The sequence below is a fragment of the Eptatretus burgeri genome, chromosome 7 (genome assembly GCF_056783735.1).
Source record: "Eptatretus burgeri isolate ZD-2024b chromosome 7, Ebu_testis_v1, whole genome shotgun sequence".
In the NCBI taxonomy this organism is placed as follows: Eukaryota; Metazoa; Chordata; class Myxini; order Myxiniformes; family Myxinidae; genus Eptatretus; species Eptatretus burgeri.
The window spans coordinates 74,874,641-74,890,274 of record NC_140967.1 but is presented as its reverse complement, the minus strand read 5'-3'; the positions used below and the strand labels follow the sequence as shown (position 1 = coordinate 74,890,274).

Below are 15,634 nucleotides of genomic sequence, written 5' to 3'. Positions count from 1 at the left end.
AGAGAGAGACAGACAGATAGACAGAGAGAGAGAGACAGACAGACAGACAGAGAGAGAGAGAGAGAGAGAGAGAGAGAGAGAGAGAGAGAGAGAGAGAGAGAGAGAGAGAGAGAGAGAGAGAGATAGAGAGAGACTTTCTTTGAAAAAAATTTCCAGGATGAGTTGATGTCAGAGAAAGTAGAGATGGGAGATTAGTCTAGAAGTTTGGTGGCTGCTTGAAGACCCTGCCAGTCGGCCTGAGTGAAGTGCCAGACTCGTCGGCACTGAGGTGGTTCTCTAATAACCATAATAAAATACCGTAAATTGCCGTGTATAAGCCGCACTTTAAAAAAAACTTTTTTTGGAACAAAAAGTCGGGGGTGCGGCTAATACATGGCGAGAAGGAATTTTTTTTCTAAATATTTTTGCTTACAGACTCAAGATGGCGCTATTTAGCGACATCATCACCAGCCAAAGAAGAACCCACGCAGCCTGCTGGAGGATAGAATATTGAGGAGTTTGAGCCATAATGTCATCATTCATTCCAGGGTTTGAAATTACAGGTGCATGCATGTACGCACAAATGCACCTGGATTTTTAACGGTGTACGACTGCATGTAGAACTTCCTTACTGCATGCACTGTGTGCACGTAAAACAAAATGTCGATTTGTTGACATGTTACCAAATAAGTCTTATTTAACATTCAAATCAATGTGGAAATGTCAATAATCGATGTGGAAACTTATCCCCCACCTCAAACCCCCAATTACTCATCATGCTATGGTGTTCGTAATTTAACAAAGCCATTTTACAGTCTACTCTCACCGAAGAGAATGAAGCGTTTTCCCCATTTTACCAATGCTAATCAGACACCTACCTTGCGGAAGGAAATTATAATATTGCACGAGGTGCAACCTATTATATAATTTCACTTTATAAACAAGGTCACAAGTTGAAAAGTTGCTCGTCACAAAATACATGCGTATTTAATATGAGTTTAACATGAATATCGTAACCTACACTGACATGTGTGGCATGAACTTGTGTGGTATATTTCATCACCAACACCAAAACAAGACGTTCTTGAGATCCGCGCGACGTCTTTGTCACATGATTACACCTAGTAACACGATAACCAATTTTACAAGGGGAAAGATAATGCTCTGCGAAGGGGAATGCCCACATGACTGCCTTAGTGAATGCGTTCAGTGTGGCAAGTCTTTCGAATAATCGTGTAACCTGAACTCGTTTATCTACCTCTAATTGTTGAATTTTGTGGGGCCTCTTTTGGAATTTGTATCATTTTGGCATTGTCATGTCTTATCAATTTATGGAAATTTGTCAAGCTGGGCTTTGGCAAAGTATTCCATCAAATTGGGGTTAATAAGACTTGATTCTTGTCCAAATCAGCACCCCGCAGACACCTGGAATAACTACCAGCGAGATTGGCCAAGGGTAGAGTATCCCAACATGTACAGCTACCTTGTCAGAACGCAAGGTTCGATCCATAATTATGTTTCGATTAGGACAGCTATTTATTTAATTAATTTGCTTTAATTGCACACCGCTCCTTCCCAATTCCATGTCCAGGAATTGCATGACGTCATCGCCGGGCACCAAAGGAAGGGAGTACTCAGTTTTTACTCCGTTTGTTTGTCCAGGCGATATCTCAGCCATCCTTTGAGATAGGAAGCTGTAATTTGGGGACAAAAGTGAAGATGTGCTTGGGCAAAAACAGTATTTTTAATTTTTTTAATTAATCGTTTAATTGATTGATTACTTAATTATTATCGTTTTATTAATACCTTATTTATTTTATTTCTCATCCTGGCAATATCTCAGGCACCTTTTGAGCTAGGAAGATGATATTTAGACATGACAGGGACCAAGTGATTTGGCTATAAAGAGTATTTTTGATTTATTGATTAATCAATTAATTTTTTTTTCTTGCTTTCCTGGTGATATCTCAGCCATCCTTTGAGCTATGAAGCTGAAATTTGGGGACAAAAGTGAAGATATTCTTTGGCAAAAATGTTATTTTTTGATTTATGAATTAATTGATTAATTACTCAATTATTATCGATTTATTAATTACTTATTTTATTTCTCATCTGGGCAATATCTCCAGCACCTTTTGAGCTAGGAAGTTGATATTTGGACATGACAGTGCCCAAGTCATTTGGCAATAAAGAGTATTTTTGATTTATCATTTGTACACATTCACCTGAGAAGTACATTTGTACACATAAACCAAGTATCATTTGTACACATTCACTTGAGAAGTACATTTGTACACATAAACCAAGTATCATTTGTACACATTCACTTGAGAAGTACATTTGTACACATAAACCAAGTATCATTTGTACACATTCACTTGAGAAGTCCATTTGTCTACATAAACTAAGTATCACTTGTACACATTCACCTCAGAAGTATACCGTTCCCTCCCAATTCCATCTCCACATGCTGCACGGCGGCAATGTCGCGTGCTGGAAGATTTATTTATTTGGCATGGGGGAAGTTTCGCGTGCTGGAGGATTTATTTATTTATTTGGCATGGAGGCAGTGTACTTTGAATGTACCGCAACTTGTTTTAATATTGTCCACTCTATCATTACATAGTCTAGTTGATTACATTAATAGGGTCTAGGGGTCAAGATTTAAATACAGAATCGCAGCAGCTCACCTTGCTGGATCTGTGACATGGTTTGGTATCAAGAGGACAAATTTGGACATTTTACTTGTGATTTGTCCACCAAAACACGCAGCAGCTCTTCACCATCTTTAATTTCCCTTGACAAATAATGAATACAAAAAAAAAAATCAGTAAAGTATGATGGGAAGTTTGACAGGAGAAATCCAAAGTATATTGCTCACAGGAAGAACACATATGTGTACACACTCCCCTTCAAGCTGGGTTGTTTGCCTTTTCTCGCTGGTTGCTAGGTGGAAGTACGGGTGCAGGTGTACAAGTGCCCGGATGTCCGACCCTGAAAATTGATCAGATTGGCATCATCGAGTGGAGTGGTGTGTAGTTCTGATTGTTCGAGATATCCTGCTGGTGTGGTTTAGATGTTGTGTGCATGAGAAACATGTCAAAATAAGTGAAATTTACATCGTGAGTAAATACTCTCATGCATTTTGACCAACATTTTTGGTAGGCTGAGGGAATCCAGCTGAATCATGTGACCAAGGAGCGATGATGTCCGATTTTCTCGTTGTCGTTTTGCACCTTCCAAATAAGTCTCCTGACTGCCAAATTGTTCGTAATTAACATTTAAATTTGTTGATGAAACATTCGGTGATTTGGAACATGTAAAATGATTTTTGGGCACCTGTTTTTGAGATTTGGGTGTACACTGTGCATGTAACATATATTTTTTAATTCGGCACTGCTCTACCATTTTTGAGTTATCAAGATCAAAATCAAGACGTTAAGACTTTAGTTCACTGCTGCTATCATGGTCTCTGGCTGGCAGTATGCAGAAGAGTTTGGTAACCGGGAGGCTGGGAGGAAGTATGGCTAAGATGAATCCAACATTCGGCACTGGCCGGCATTGTAGACAACTATGAACAAGCTAAAATGAGCTAAGATCCTCATCCTCTTAATGATGACGTCATAAAAACGAATATGACGTCATTGTGATGTATCAGGTTTGTGATAAATTATCTGTGCTAATGCCCGGCTTGATTCCCGCAAACAAAATTCAAACAGCTTGCCTAGTTTCATCTGGTCTGGGATCTGGGAGGAACGATCTGGGAGGTATTTTCAAAATCGGAGATGGTTACTGTCTGCGCATGGTATTTTTACATATACTGTATATGCCAAGTTTCAGGAAGTTTTGATTAAAACTGTAGGCTGTGAAACAAAAAATGTCAGAAAATAGGAAGGACGTCATAAAAAATGTATATGACATCATAGTGATGCATCATATGTGCGGTAATTCATCTCTGTTAATGCCCTGTTCGATTCCCGCAAAACAGAATTCAAAAAGCTTGCCTAGTTTCGGAGATAATTTTTTCGGCGATTTCCATTAGCGGAGATATTTTGACGTCATAACTTTTTTTCTCGGAGGAATTTTCAAAATCGGAGATCGTTACTGTCTGCGCAGGGTATTTTTACATATATATGCCAAGTTTCAGGAAGTTTTGATGAAAACTGTAGGCTGTGAAACAAAAAAGTCCACAAGAACAACACCGTGAGTAAGACTTAGAGATCCTCCACGAGGATCTAAAAACATCCCAATAAAGAAGAAGGTGCTATGGGGCAAGAAATAACAAGTGCCTGGAGCTGGAGAAGAGCATCATCGCTTGGAGTCGCAAGAAACGGTCTGAGGGACACTCCATATCGATGCTTGTGTTGACACTCAAAGTGAGGAGAACCACTGATACAGTGGGCATCGGAGACTGATACAGTGGCCACGAGCTATGCATCCTTCACTGCACCCACATCACGGAACATCTGCCAGATGACATCTTGGACAAGACAATGAAGTTTCAACAGTTTACCTGACTTCGCCAGGAGCATGGCTCTCCCCTGAGCTGCATATCAGGAATACCAACCAAACCCCACTTACCTTTGAGGTCCCAAGAAGCACCACTGTGGTGGTAAAGGGCATCAAAAGACGGTGAGCATCACCAATAGTGGGCATGAGAAAGGCCAGTTCACTGTCATGCTAGCGTGCACCACTGATGGAGAGAAGATGCCACCATACATTGTCTAAGTGGTAGGTCACTTCCCCAAAGAAAAGTTCCCGCTGGGCATCATCCAAAGGTTTGGATGGATGAAGAGCTTGTCCAAGACTGGCTTCACTTGGTGTGAGGCAGGCTTGATGATGGACTCTCACGATAACGAAGCATGCTCATCCTGCATGTGTTCCAATAGGACTAGAAGGAGTGGACGAAGATGGTGGCACAACAATATCGACCAAGTGATGATCCTGGGTGGCATGACGTCTCTTCCCCAGCCTCCAGATGTCACCGTCAACAAGCCTTTCAAGGACGATCTGTGGTGCTGTTGGTTGTAGTGGATGATTGAGGGGTAGAAGACTCATATACTCGTAGCCGACTCGTATACACCAAGGAAGAACATACCAGAAAAGTCGACCTCCCAATCATCTGCTCCTGGATAATAAAGATGTGTGAGGAGCTGACGTCAGTGATCATCGGTCGGGCATTCCTGAAGTGCTGTGTATTCAAATGTCTTCTTGATAGAATGGAGGATGATGTTGGGAGGACTTGGCTGGTGGTGACTCGGGAAGCAAAGAGAGCGGCGATGATGACCTCATCTATGCAGACCGGATGAAGAGAAGGAGTGAGATGACGAGGACCTCCTGGGGTTCAGCGGAAAAGCTTAAGCATGAATTTTAAGCTCATGCTTATAGCAAAAGGCCCTTTTAAGGACCACAAATGGACAAGAAAGAATATTAGAAGAAAAAATAAAATCTCGATCCCACTTTTTTCATATCTATGTATTTCTTTCACGGGAAAGGTCATAAACTTTTGTTGCACAGGAAGGGAAATAAAATTAGGATGCAACTTATATGTGGAAATTTACAATATACTGCTACAGTATTTGAATTTAGGCACAATTTAAAACTAAAGAGGCCACATTTCATTTATTTATTTCCATATTTATAAAAAAGCTTCCCTCAGAAAACTGTTTGAGGAGTTATAATAAATTTGAAAACCTTTTTCTGAATAAATGGCAAATCTTCTACTTTGTTGGCACCTGATGAAATTTAATCAATACCCCTCCACAAGGAAATAATTTCACTCTTTCCACACCCGAATAACTGGTCCTCAAAAACTTTTAGTATAAACAACTTCAAACCAACTTGCTAAAGAAAGGAAATTGTACTCACCAGTTGGAAACAGAAAACACCAAACAAAAAATGCACTTGATTGCTTCTTGAAGGTAACAAAATATGGAACCACTGGAGGGACAACAAGAAAAAGAGCAAGAGCAATCAGAGATTGCACTCAGTAAATCGCTAGATGTTGTGGTATTTGAGAAGAAGCATTAGTAAATGGCTGTAAATGAACGATTAAAATAGACAGGTATATGTTGTGAGTTTCGTGTATCACGGATTGGTAAATTGTGATATAAACTGCTTGATGTAATGAGTTAATTTTGACTGTAGATGGCAGTATTGTACTGTAAACTGCCTGATGAGATTTGTGGAGATGCTGGAACATTCTCAGACAAAACTTCCTGGATGGACAAGAATCACATTTGCTGGAAGGTAGGGATTGTTCTGTGATACTGTGGAAACCCGTGAGAGGGAGATAAAGGGAGACGGGTGGCATTTGATGAGACGTGTGTTCCGATCGTCCCCGTACTCAATTTAACTATGATGAGTGATTGAGGTGTTCATGTCCAGAGCGGTTGTTAACGTGTGGAGCTGATTATAATCAGGTTGATTGAAACTCATTGAGATTGAGTCTCAGGATAGATTTCCTTTGAGCTCTTCAATCATTCTGGAGGATCCAGCGTACAAGAGACCACGATGTGACAAGACGCAATTGTTCACCAACCACGGTGGACAAGGTGAACATGCGTGTTGTGCAGCCAGGACTGGGACACTGGGCGGCAGAAACAACTCAACGCGGGAATCGGAGTTTGACATTGTGTGTTATGGTGAACTTCCTCATTTGACTTTGTATCTGTTGATTTGAAATACAAGTTTAAAAAATGTTACGCTGTTGACATGGTCACTGTAACGTCACTCGGAAGTCACAGACCCCAACCAATAAATATCCATGAGTGGTAGCAGACTCGTACAATTGTTCAGACACGTGAAGTGCAAACCTTGGATTGCAGTCCTTGGAGAACGGGCTGGGTTCAGCACCACGAACAACATACGCACACCAAAGAGAAGGAAACCTCAAGGTGCATGTACCCCCAGACACAGACCCTCACCAGGACTTATTTTTTGGAGTGTTTGTGTGCGAAATTAATAATAGACATAACTTGAACTGCCTCTTTATAACTGCTGGCAGTGATGTCCGGATACTAAGATGTTCCGCTTTGATGCAACCCCGTTTTGATCGGACACCTGACCCAGACCCATGACGTTTATTATTATTCAATTGAATCCAGAATGGGATTAAAATAAATTAAATTCAAATCATATGGAAGACCAAATATTGTAGAAACAGTACTGCATTGGAGCCATCAGAAGAAAACCGAACAAGCAAAAAGCAAAGATGAAGTCATCAGGAGGAACCCAAATAGGATTTGGGTTTCAGATGCTACTCCTAAACCCTCAAACCCACCCAAGTGCAGCCAAGCGAGCCTTATTGAAAAAGAAAAAAAAATATCAAAAACAACCGAGATTCAAAGGATTAAATAATTTTGGCTGCCAGACCATGCATCCGATCATGTTTAAATTTAAACCATATATTCCTCATCACTACGAAATCATAATTGTGAAGTTTCATGTCGAACGATGTAGCAGTTCAAGAGAAAGGTTTTTTTTTTAAAGATTTTCTTTCAATCCAATATGGCTGCCAGACCATGTGCCTATCAATTAATTATTTGTGAATACCTTGGTACCCTCAAGGCTTGGGGAACACGTGTGTGAAGTTTCCCCTCAATCTATCCAGCCATTCTGGAGAAGAGAAGTTTTAAAGGTTTTAAGGTAAATGTAACATGGCTGAAAAACCATGTGACCAATGATGTCATCGGTGGGAACGCTTTGTTCCTCATGGATAGCCGCTCATAGCTGTAAAGTTTTGCCACGATCTATTCAACCATTTCAGAGAAGATTTTTGAAGGTTTTTCTTAAGACGTTATAACGAAGGAACCAATGACATCATAAAAAAAATCAAAATTATTCCCGATATGGAGTACTTGCCATGTGCCAAGTTTCAATTTTTTTCAGGCTGCAGGTTTGGAGGTACAGAGGTACCACGTGACCGATGACATCATAATTATCATGAAAACATTCTACATGCAGAGTCACTTCTTTGGTGAGAATTTATTGTCAATCCGACAAGTGGTTGCAGAGAAAAACCGCATTCCCGTTCTGTGCGGACACACAAACAGACAGACAGACAGACAAACGGACCCAAATGCAATCGGCTTTCCTCTGGTGAGGGTGAAAATGGAAGAAACAACAAAAATGACAATTCTTTGGGAAAATAATGTTTTTTCTTATTGACAATCTAAAACACAGTGTGTACAGTATTTGTGTATTTGTCTGTCCTCCTTCATAAGGACGTTTTAAGAAGGCTTTTAAAGACTAATCTTTTAACGTAACTGCTTGTTCACTACGGTCTGTTTTTCAGGATAAAAAAACTCGAAAAACATTTTTCATAAAAGAATAATTATGCCTCTTCTGTTGGAAATGTAGACGGTGACTTGGAACCGGACATCACGGGTGGTGTACAGAAGCGTTTAAAAAAATAACAATAAATACAAGGTACAGGGAAGTGAAATTCGCTGCACATGATGTACAACATGCACAGAGTAAAACGAGTGTTAATTTATGTCTGGAGGGTGTCTCATAAATAAAGAAGATATAAGCACACCTGACGCTAGGCCGAGGCTTAAGACTTTGGTACCCTCACGCGACTGTACCGTCAGAATGAAATGTCCCAGAAGATAAACAAAATAGGGTCACATTTGTACATGTAGTGTTATAAAAAATGCTTCTTGGAACAAAACATCATAATATCTTCCAGTCTCCTTGAATATTTTGAAAAAATAATTCCACCCCCTCATTTTTGACAAGCTTTTATACCAGTTTATATAATAAAAACGAAAAACACAGTGAAGCCGCGAGTAAAGCCTCGGTGGACCCAAGTGACGATATGCCTATTTATAATTATGTGTTGTTTCAACATCAGTTGCACTGTGACTATATATATTAATGACATCCTATTGGAATGTACCTTTTAAAACTCTTGACTGCATAGACCCCGCAACCTTTTTGACTCTTTAAACCTTTTAGACATCGTAAACCTTGTAAGACCCTCTCTCACTGCAGGCAGGTCGGTGGTCTTTCACTCTCTCACCGCAGGCAGGTCTGTGGCCTTTCTGTCTTCTTCCGTCTCCTCTCCGGTCTTGCTCCCCCCCCCCGCTTTTTCTGGGATTTTTTTCTTCGATTTTTTGGCTTTTTTTTTCTCTCACCCCCGTATTTCCGCAGGGCGCTCAAGGTCCACGCAAAACCCCCTTCTGGTAAAACTACCAAAATAACGAATCACTGCTCACCTTCACTCTTTCATTCTCTTTCTTCCCCACCATTAGAATAAACTCCCACACTCTCTTCAATCCCATTCTTCCCTCCAGACCTTCAAAACAGCTGTTCACCACCACCTCTTATCGTCCCCCATACAAATCCTCCATCTTTTCTACCCCCGTTTATCCACCCCAAACTCACTTCCTTCAAATTCCCTGCTTTCCTTCCTGAAAGTCCCTGTAGTGGCCATTCTGTATACCGCATGTTCCCCACCCCATCCCTCTCCTTTCCACAGATCTCCATATGTCTCTGTTCCCCACTGTTTTTTCCTTCCCATGCCCCTCTTGTCTCATGCCCCCCTTGCTGTGTGTTGTGTGTTAGCTCTCATCCGAGCCTCGATACTGTACACACAAAAAAAGAAAAAAGACCCTTTAGACATTTTAGGCTCTTCAGACACCTTTAGACATTTATATCCTTTACACCCCTTAGACCTCTTGAGACCTGTTTGATTCTTTAGATCCTAACTATGATTAGAACGTACAAAAACGCAAACTGTTCAGCCTGGCGGAGGTATGCACTCTGCCAAGTGAAGTTATCGTTGAATTATGCATGTGCAAGGTAGCTGGGAATGCGTGTGTGTTTGTGTGTATGTTCATATGTGTGTGAGTACGAGTGTGTGTCGGTTGTTAAGTTATCTCCATATATGCGGGTCTCAGAAGGTGGAACAGAGCCCTCCCAAGTCTACATGTGGTGTGTGTGTGTGTGTGTGTGTGTGTGTGTGTGTGTGTGTGTGTGTGTGTGTGTGTGTGTGTGTGTGTGTGTGTGTGTGTGACAATGTAGGTCATAGTGGGTGGGATTGGGGTTTTCCATCATTGATCAGATAATCACATAAGGCTCACAAAACATTGCAAGTACTGAAGTGTTTGTTTATTAATGAAATGATATAGTGTCAGGTAAGTGGAGCTTTAAGGTATCTTTGTGTTATATCTGTCGTTAGTTTGGAGAATTTTCAGTCGGAAGAAAAGAGAATAAAAGTTGGATTTATTTTAACTGTTCGTCGGTGTCATTTATTACAACCTCCTCAAAATAAAACATGATACCGATGTTAAAATCTGATATGAACATGTACCTCAAGGAATAATAGATGAGAAAGAGACATAGGCAGAGAAGCAAAGGTTGACAACCAACTGTTCGCAAAACTCCAATCTGGATTGCAGGTGTCATCAGTGCAGACCACGGAGCTAATCGTAACCCCCCCCCCCCCCCACAACCCTCCCCGACCCTCAATAGATTGATCATATGGTGATCATTTAGCTGGCAAATTATTCCCGAGTTAATCCCCTCTCATTAAAGACATCACTAAACATGAGTGTACAGTACTTTGATATGAGTTGCAAGGATATTAGTGGCTGGTAAAGGACAAACAAACACACATGGTACATGGAATTTGAACCTGGGTTTCCAAAATCATGAGCAAGGGGGTTCAGATGAGGACATTACGTATCAGCCAACACAATTTTCAATTGGAAGTGTTGATGTTAACCCCTCCCCCTACCGTTTCCAGCAACGTTTCATTTACAAAAGGTTTCATTGCCAAAAACATTAGTTTTATTGTAATTGCATCAGGAAACTCACCCACTACTAGCATTAAATGTGTGATGCCAACTGAAAACTGCATTGGAAAGGGCTAACACCTGTTCTGGGCTTCACTGGCAAAGGATCATACTTACCATCATGGTTTGGTTTGGGGGAAGGGGAAGAGGGGATATTTTGAACCTAACATTTGAGCAGAAAAGCTGAGTACAATATTTATTATTTTGAGCACAATCTCTTTGGGATATCACAAGCATTTGCCCGTAAAAATTGGTTCCTATTTCACGATTACTTTCATTATGAAAAAGGATGTTCTTATTCATTGTGGGATTAATCAAACAATATTGATCAATGCCTTTTAAAATAAGCCAATAGACTGATTATGTTTTTTGTTTTTTTAACCGAGCTTTGATCTTTCTTCAAGGAAATATACAGGTACTCTAAGCAAAATATGTCATGTTTTGTGAATCACTAAAAAGTATATAATGTTCAGATTACGTTGCAGGCCCAAAAGTGGACCATATGCACATGTCTTTTCTACACTATCTAAAGGTGTTAGTCCAGAGTAAGTCTGATATTTCAAGAACTGAAGACTGCGTGAATGTAAGTTGGTGCATCAAAACGTCGGACTCGTTAATCCTTCCGTGAACCATGGATTAGTAGTTCAGAGTCTGTGTGAACACTGCACAAGCATTTGGTCTGGCCGAACTTGCTACTCAAGGGTACTTTCTGCAAAAATTCCCACAGAAACAATAATCATTCAATTTACGGCTATGTCTGCCATTGACACTGTCTGGCCAATAATATATTTTATTTTAATGTGAATGCCAAAAGTATAACTGAAGATTACATTTTTGGGAATTTACAAGACAAGTGACTATGGATTATCTTTGTAAATACAGCTGAAGAATGACTATTCAGATATCCATGGATTAGGAGATATCACTATGTTTACAAGAATTACGAGGACATAAGTAGACAATGAAGAGATCAACACATTATATGGGATTTAAATCTTGGATAAGCCTGGTGTTGGCTTAATGGTTAATGTGGCAGGCTTAAGATCTCAGTGTCTTGAGTTCAATTTTCACATTGAATTAACACCAAGTGGGTTGACTCAGCCTGTCATCCTTCTGAGGTCGGCAAAATGAGTATCAGCTTATTGATAATAGAGGCACTGCATCAGTGGCACAGTCATGCCCCCAGAAAATGATTCAGGCAGGCAGCCACAGGCTGCATACGAATAAATAAACAACAAAAAGACGTGCAGAGCACGATACTTGTAAAATCCACCCCTCTCTCTAAAGATTTCCATGGATACATCAAATTGTCCATTTCATTAAGATGAAAATTTACAATCTTAATCAAAGCACAGGTCAATTGGATAAAATTGATTATTTTTCAGATAAAAAATTTATGATTTTAGAAGTTTGACCTCGAGATGACCTTTGACCTTTTGATCTCAAATAGTTGATTTCCAAATTCAGTGATGGACTATGCAAATACTGTTCAACTTCCAAGTCAATGGGATGAAAAATGACAATCTTAGAAATCTGACCTCAAGATGACCTTTGACCTCAAAATCAATAGGCTTCTCAGTTGAGACTACCTCGACAACTTAATAAAGTTTCATGATGATTGGTTTAGAATTGTGACCTGTAGGCGATTTACAAACAGACAAGCAAACAGACATAATAACAAGAAGACATCATGAAGAGCATGTATGTCACTTGCAAAATTCATAAAACAAATTTGACCTCAAAAAAAATTGGTGGTTGAATTCAATGACCAAATATGCAACTCCTCTTCAAAAGTCAAGTGAATTGGATGAAAATTGACAATTTTAGAAATTCGGCCGATGTAGACCTTCAAAATAATTGGTGGTTGAATTCAGTGACCTGAATTATAAATCCTCTTCAAATTTCAAGTCAATCGGATGAAAATTGAGGATTTTAGAAATCTCGTCTCAGTTGTTGACCTTTGGCCTATGTTGACCTTTTTATATTTTGACCTCAAAAACAATAGGCTTCTTCCTTGTGATAAACTCTACCATGTGGTGAAGTTTCGTGAAGATCGGTTTAAAATTGTAACCTCTAGGCGATAAACAGACAGACACACAGAATAACAAAATCGATTAACCAATATACTTGAAAAATCTTCGATTTTCCATGGAATAAACGAGAATGGCACTCAGTAGAGCACATACCTCTGCCACATAATGCCTGATCTACGAGAACATATCGGGCCCAATAACTTTTTGAAATATCGTGCTATTTATCGTTTTTGGCCAAATCTCTCAAAGGTGAAGAATCACTTGAAAAGTTCTTGGAACTAGATCCGGATTTGGATCTTTACCCAAAATCGAAACAATTAGTCCTTGTCACAACCCAACAAGTCCACCAAGTTTCATCCGAATCCGTCCACAACTTTGAGATATCATGCAATATCGTTTTTAGCCCCATCTCTCAATGGTGAAGAACAACTTAAAAATAAAAAATTATCTTGTCTGAATATGGATTCGGATCCTCACCAAAATCTAGTCAAGTAGTCCTTGTGACACACCCAATATGTCCACCAAGTTTCGTCTGAATCTGTCCACAGGTTTTTGAGATATTGTGATATTTATCATTTTAACCCGATCTCTCAATGGTGAAGAATCACTTAAATAATTCTCGTAGCCAGATTCGGATACAGATCTTCACCAAACTATCAACAATTTGTCACAAACCCAACCTCTCCACAAAATTTTATCTGAAACTGTCCACAACCTTTTGAGATATCCTGCACACAAACAGACAAACAAACAAACACACATACAAGAAAAAGACGTCGTGCAGAGCACAGTATTTGCAAAATCCACGCCCTCTCCAAAGGTTTCCATGGATACATCAAATTGTTCATTTAATTTAGATTAAAATTGACAATCTTAATCAAAACTCAGGTCAATCAGATGAAAATTGATTATTTCTCAGATTGAAGTTGATGATTTTAGAAATTTGACCTTTTGTTGAAAATTGATGATATTAAAGATAAAAATTGATGGTTTTAATGTTTGACCTTGAGCTGACCTTCGACCTTTTGAACAAAAAAATAATTGGTTTCCCAATTCAATGATGTAATATGCAAATCCTGTTCAAATTTCAAGTTAATCGGATGAAAAATGACCATTTTAGAAATAAAACCTCAAGATGACCTTTGACCTTTGACTTCAAAATCAACAGTCTTCTCAGTTGAGACCACCTCTACAACTTGGTGAAGTTTCATGAAGATCAGTTTGGAATTGTGATCTGAAGGCGATTGACAAACAGATAAACAAACAAAGACACAGAACAACAAAATCGACTGAACAATATACTTGAAAAATCTTCGATTTTGCAAGTAACAGACAGACAAATGAAAAATCACTCATGGAGTGACAACTTGGCGAAATGGAATGGCACTCAGTGGAGCACATACCTCTGCCAGACTGAATAGTTTACATTTTATATGCCACCGATAAGCCGCTGTCACACCTTGACGTTTTAGCCAGCATATGCTGATGTATGAAAAATTTGCCGAATACGCTGGCACATGTCGAATACGTTATGGGTGAGTCTGTATACGTTAATAGCACGCTGAAGCATGCTGGCATACGTCGTCGTACGCCGAGTACGTCAACAAATTTTCAGCATGTTGAAAATTTTTCGACGTACTCGGCGTATGACACACATTCCGCATACGCTGGCCATAAGTTGTAGGCAAGTTACGCGATCATTGACACACGTTACTTGTAAGTTACACATTAGTCAAAACACTTCGAGGTAATGGTTAGCATCAGTGTTCCAGACTCCCTGGTTTTTATTTTTATTTTTATTTTTTTCTTTCTTTTCTTCGGCATGACGGTGATGTTCACACGGTTTCTAGTGCGGTTATGATTTAAATCGTTGAGCGGCAGCCTATTAATTATATTATAACTGCACTAGAAATCGAAGTGTCAACATCACAGTCATACCGAAGGAAAAAAAAAAACAAAAAAACAAGGGAGTCTGGAACACTGACGCTAAACATTACCTCGACGTGTTTCGACTCATTAGTAACGTGTGTCGACGTGTCAACAACTTATGGCCAGCGTTATGCGGAACGTGCGAGTCATACGCTGGCATACATCGAAAAATTTCAAGCATGGAAAATTTGTCTAACAGCTCGGCATACTACGACGTATGCCAGCGTACTACGACGTATGCCAGCATGCTCTTAACGTATACAAAACTTACCCATACGTATTCGACGTGTGCCAGCGTTTTAGACAAATTTTTCATACGTCGGCATACGCTGGCTAAATCGTCAAGGTGTGACAGGGCCTATAGATCGGATCTGAATCCGGACCTTGACCAAAATTGAATCGGCATTTTCTTGTCACCTCACCAACTCATCCACCGAGTTTTGACATAACTCGTCCACAACTTTTTGAGATATCATGCTATACATAGGTTTTGGCCCCATCCTTCAGTGGTGAAGAATCACTTTAAAAAGTTATCATATCTGGATCCAGATTCAGATCTTCACCAAAATCGAACCAGAGTCCTTGTCACACACCCAACATGTCCACCAAGTTTCATCCAAATGCATCCATAACTTTTTGAGATATCATGCTACATGTCATTTTTTTGCCCCATCTCTCAATGGTGAAGAATCATTTAAAAATCATCGAATTCTCAGATCCAGATCCGGATTCGGATCTTCACCAAAATTAAGCGTTGCTATCATTGGCCAGTCACTTACACACACAAAAAAAGGTTCAGAACGATTGCTTGAAAACTGTGGCCAAAAATAGTGTGACGAACAAACAAATAGACAAACAGACAGACAGATAAACACGACAAACCAACATAAT

At 39.7% G+C, this 15,634-nt stretch overlaps 1 protein-coding gene across 4 annotated transcripts in view; it reads right to left on the bottom strand.

The window, feature by feature from the left end:
- Positions 1–15,634, bottom strand: part of LOC147023556 (uncharacterized) — a 188,099-nt gene that overhangs the window by 76,319 nt on the left and 96,146 nt on the right. For all 4 annotated transcript variants that reach the window (XR_015060283.1, XR_015060284.1, XM_085889048.1 and 1 more), the window contains one exon: positions 5,848–5,919. The gene's annotated coding sequence lies outside the window, so the exon portion shown is untranslated. The remainder of the gene's footprint in view (positions 1–5,847; positions 5,920–15,634) is intronic.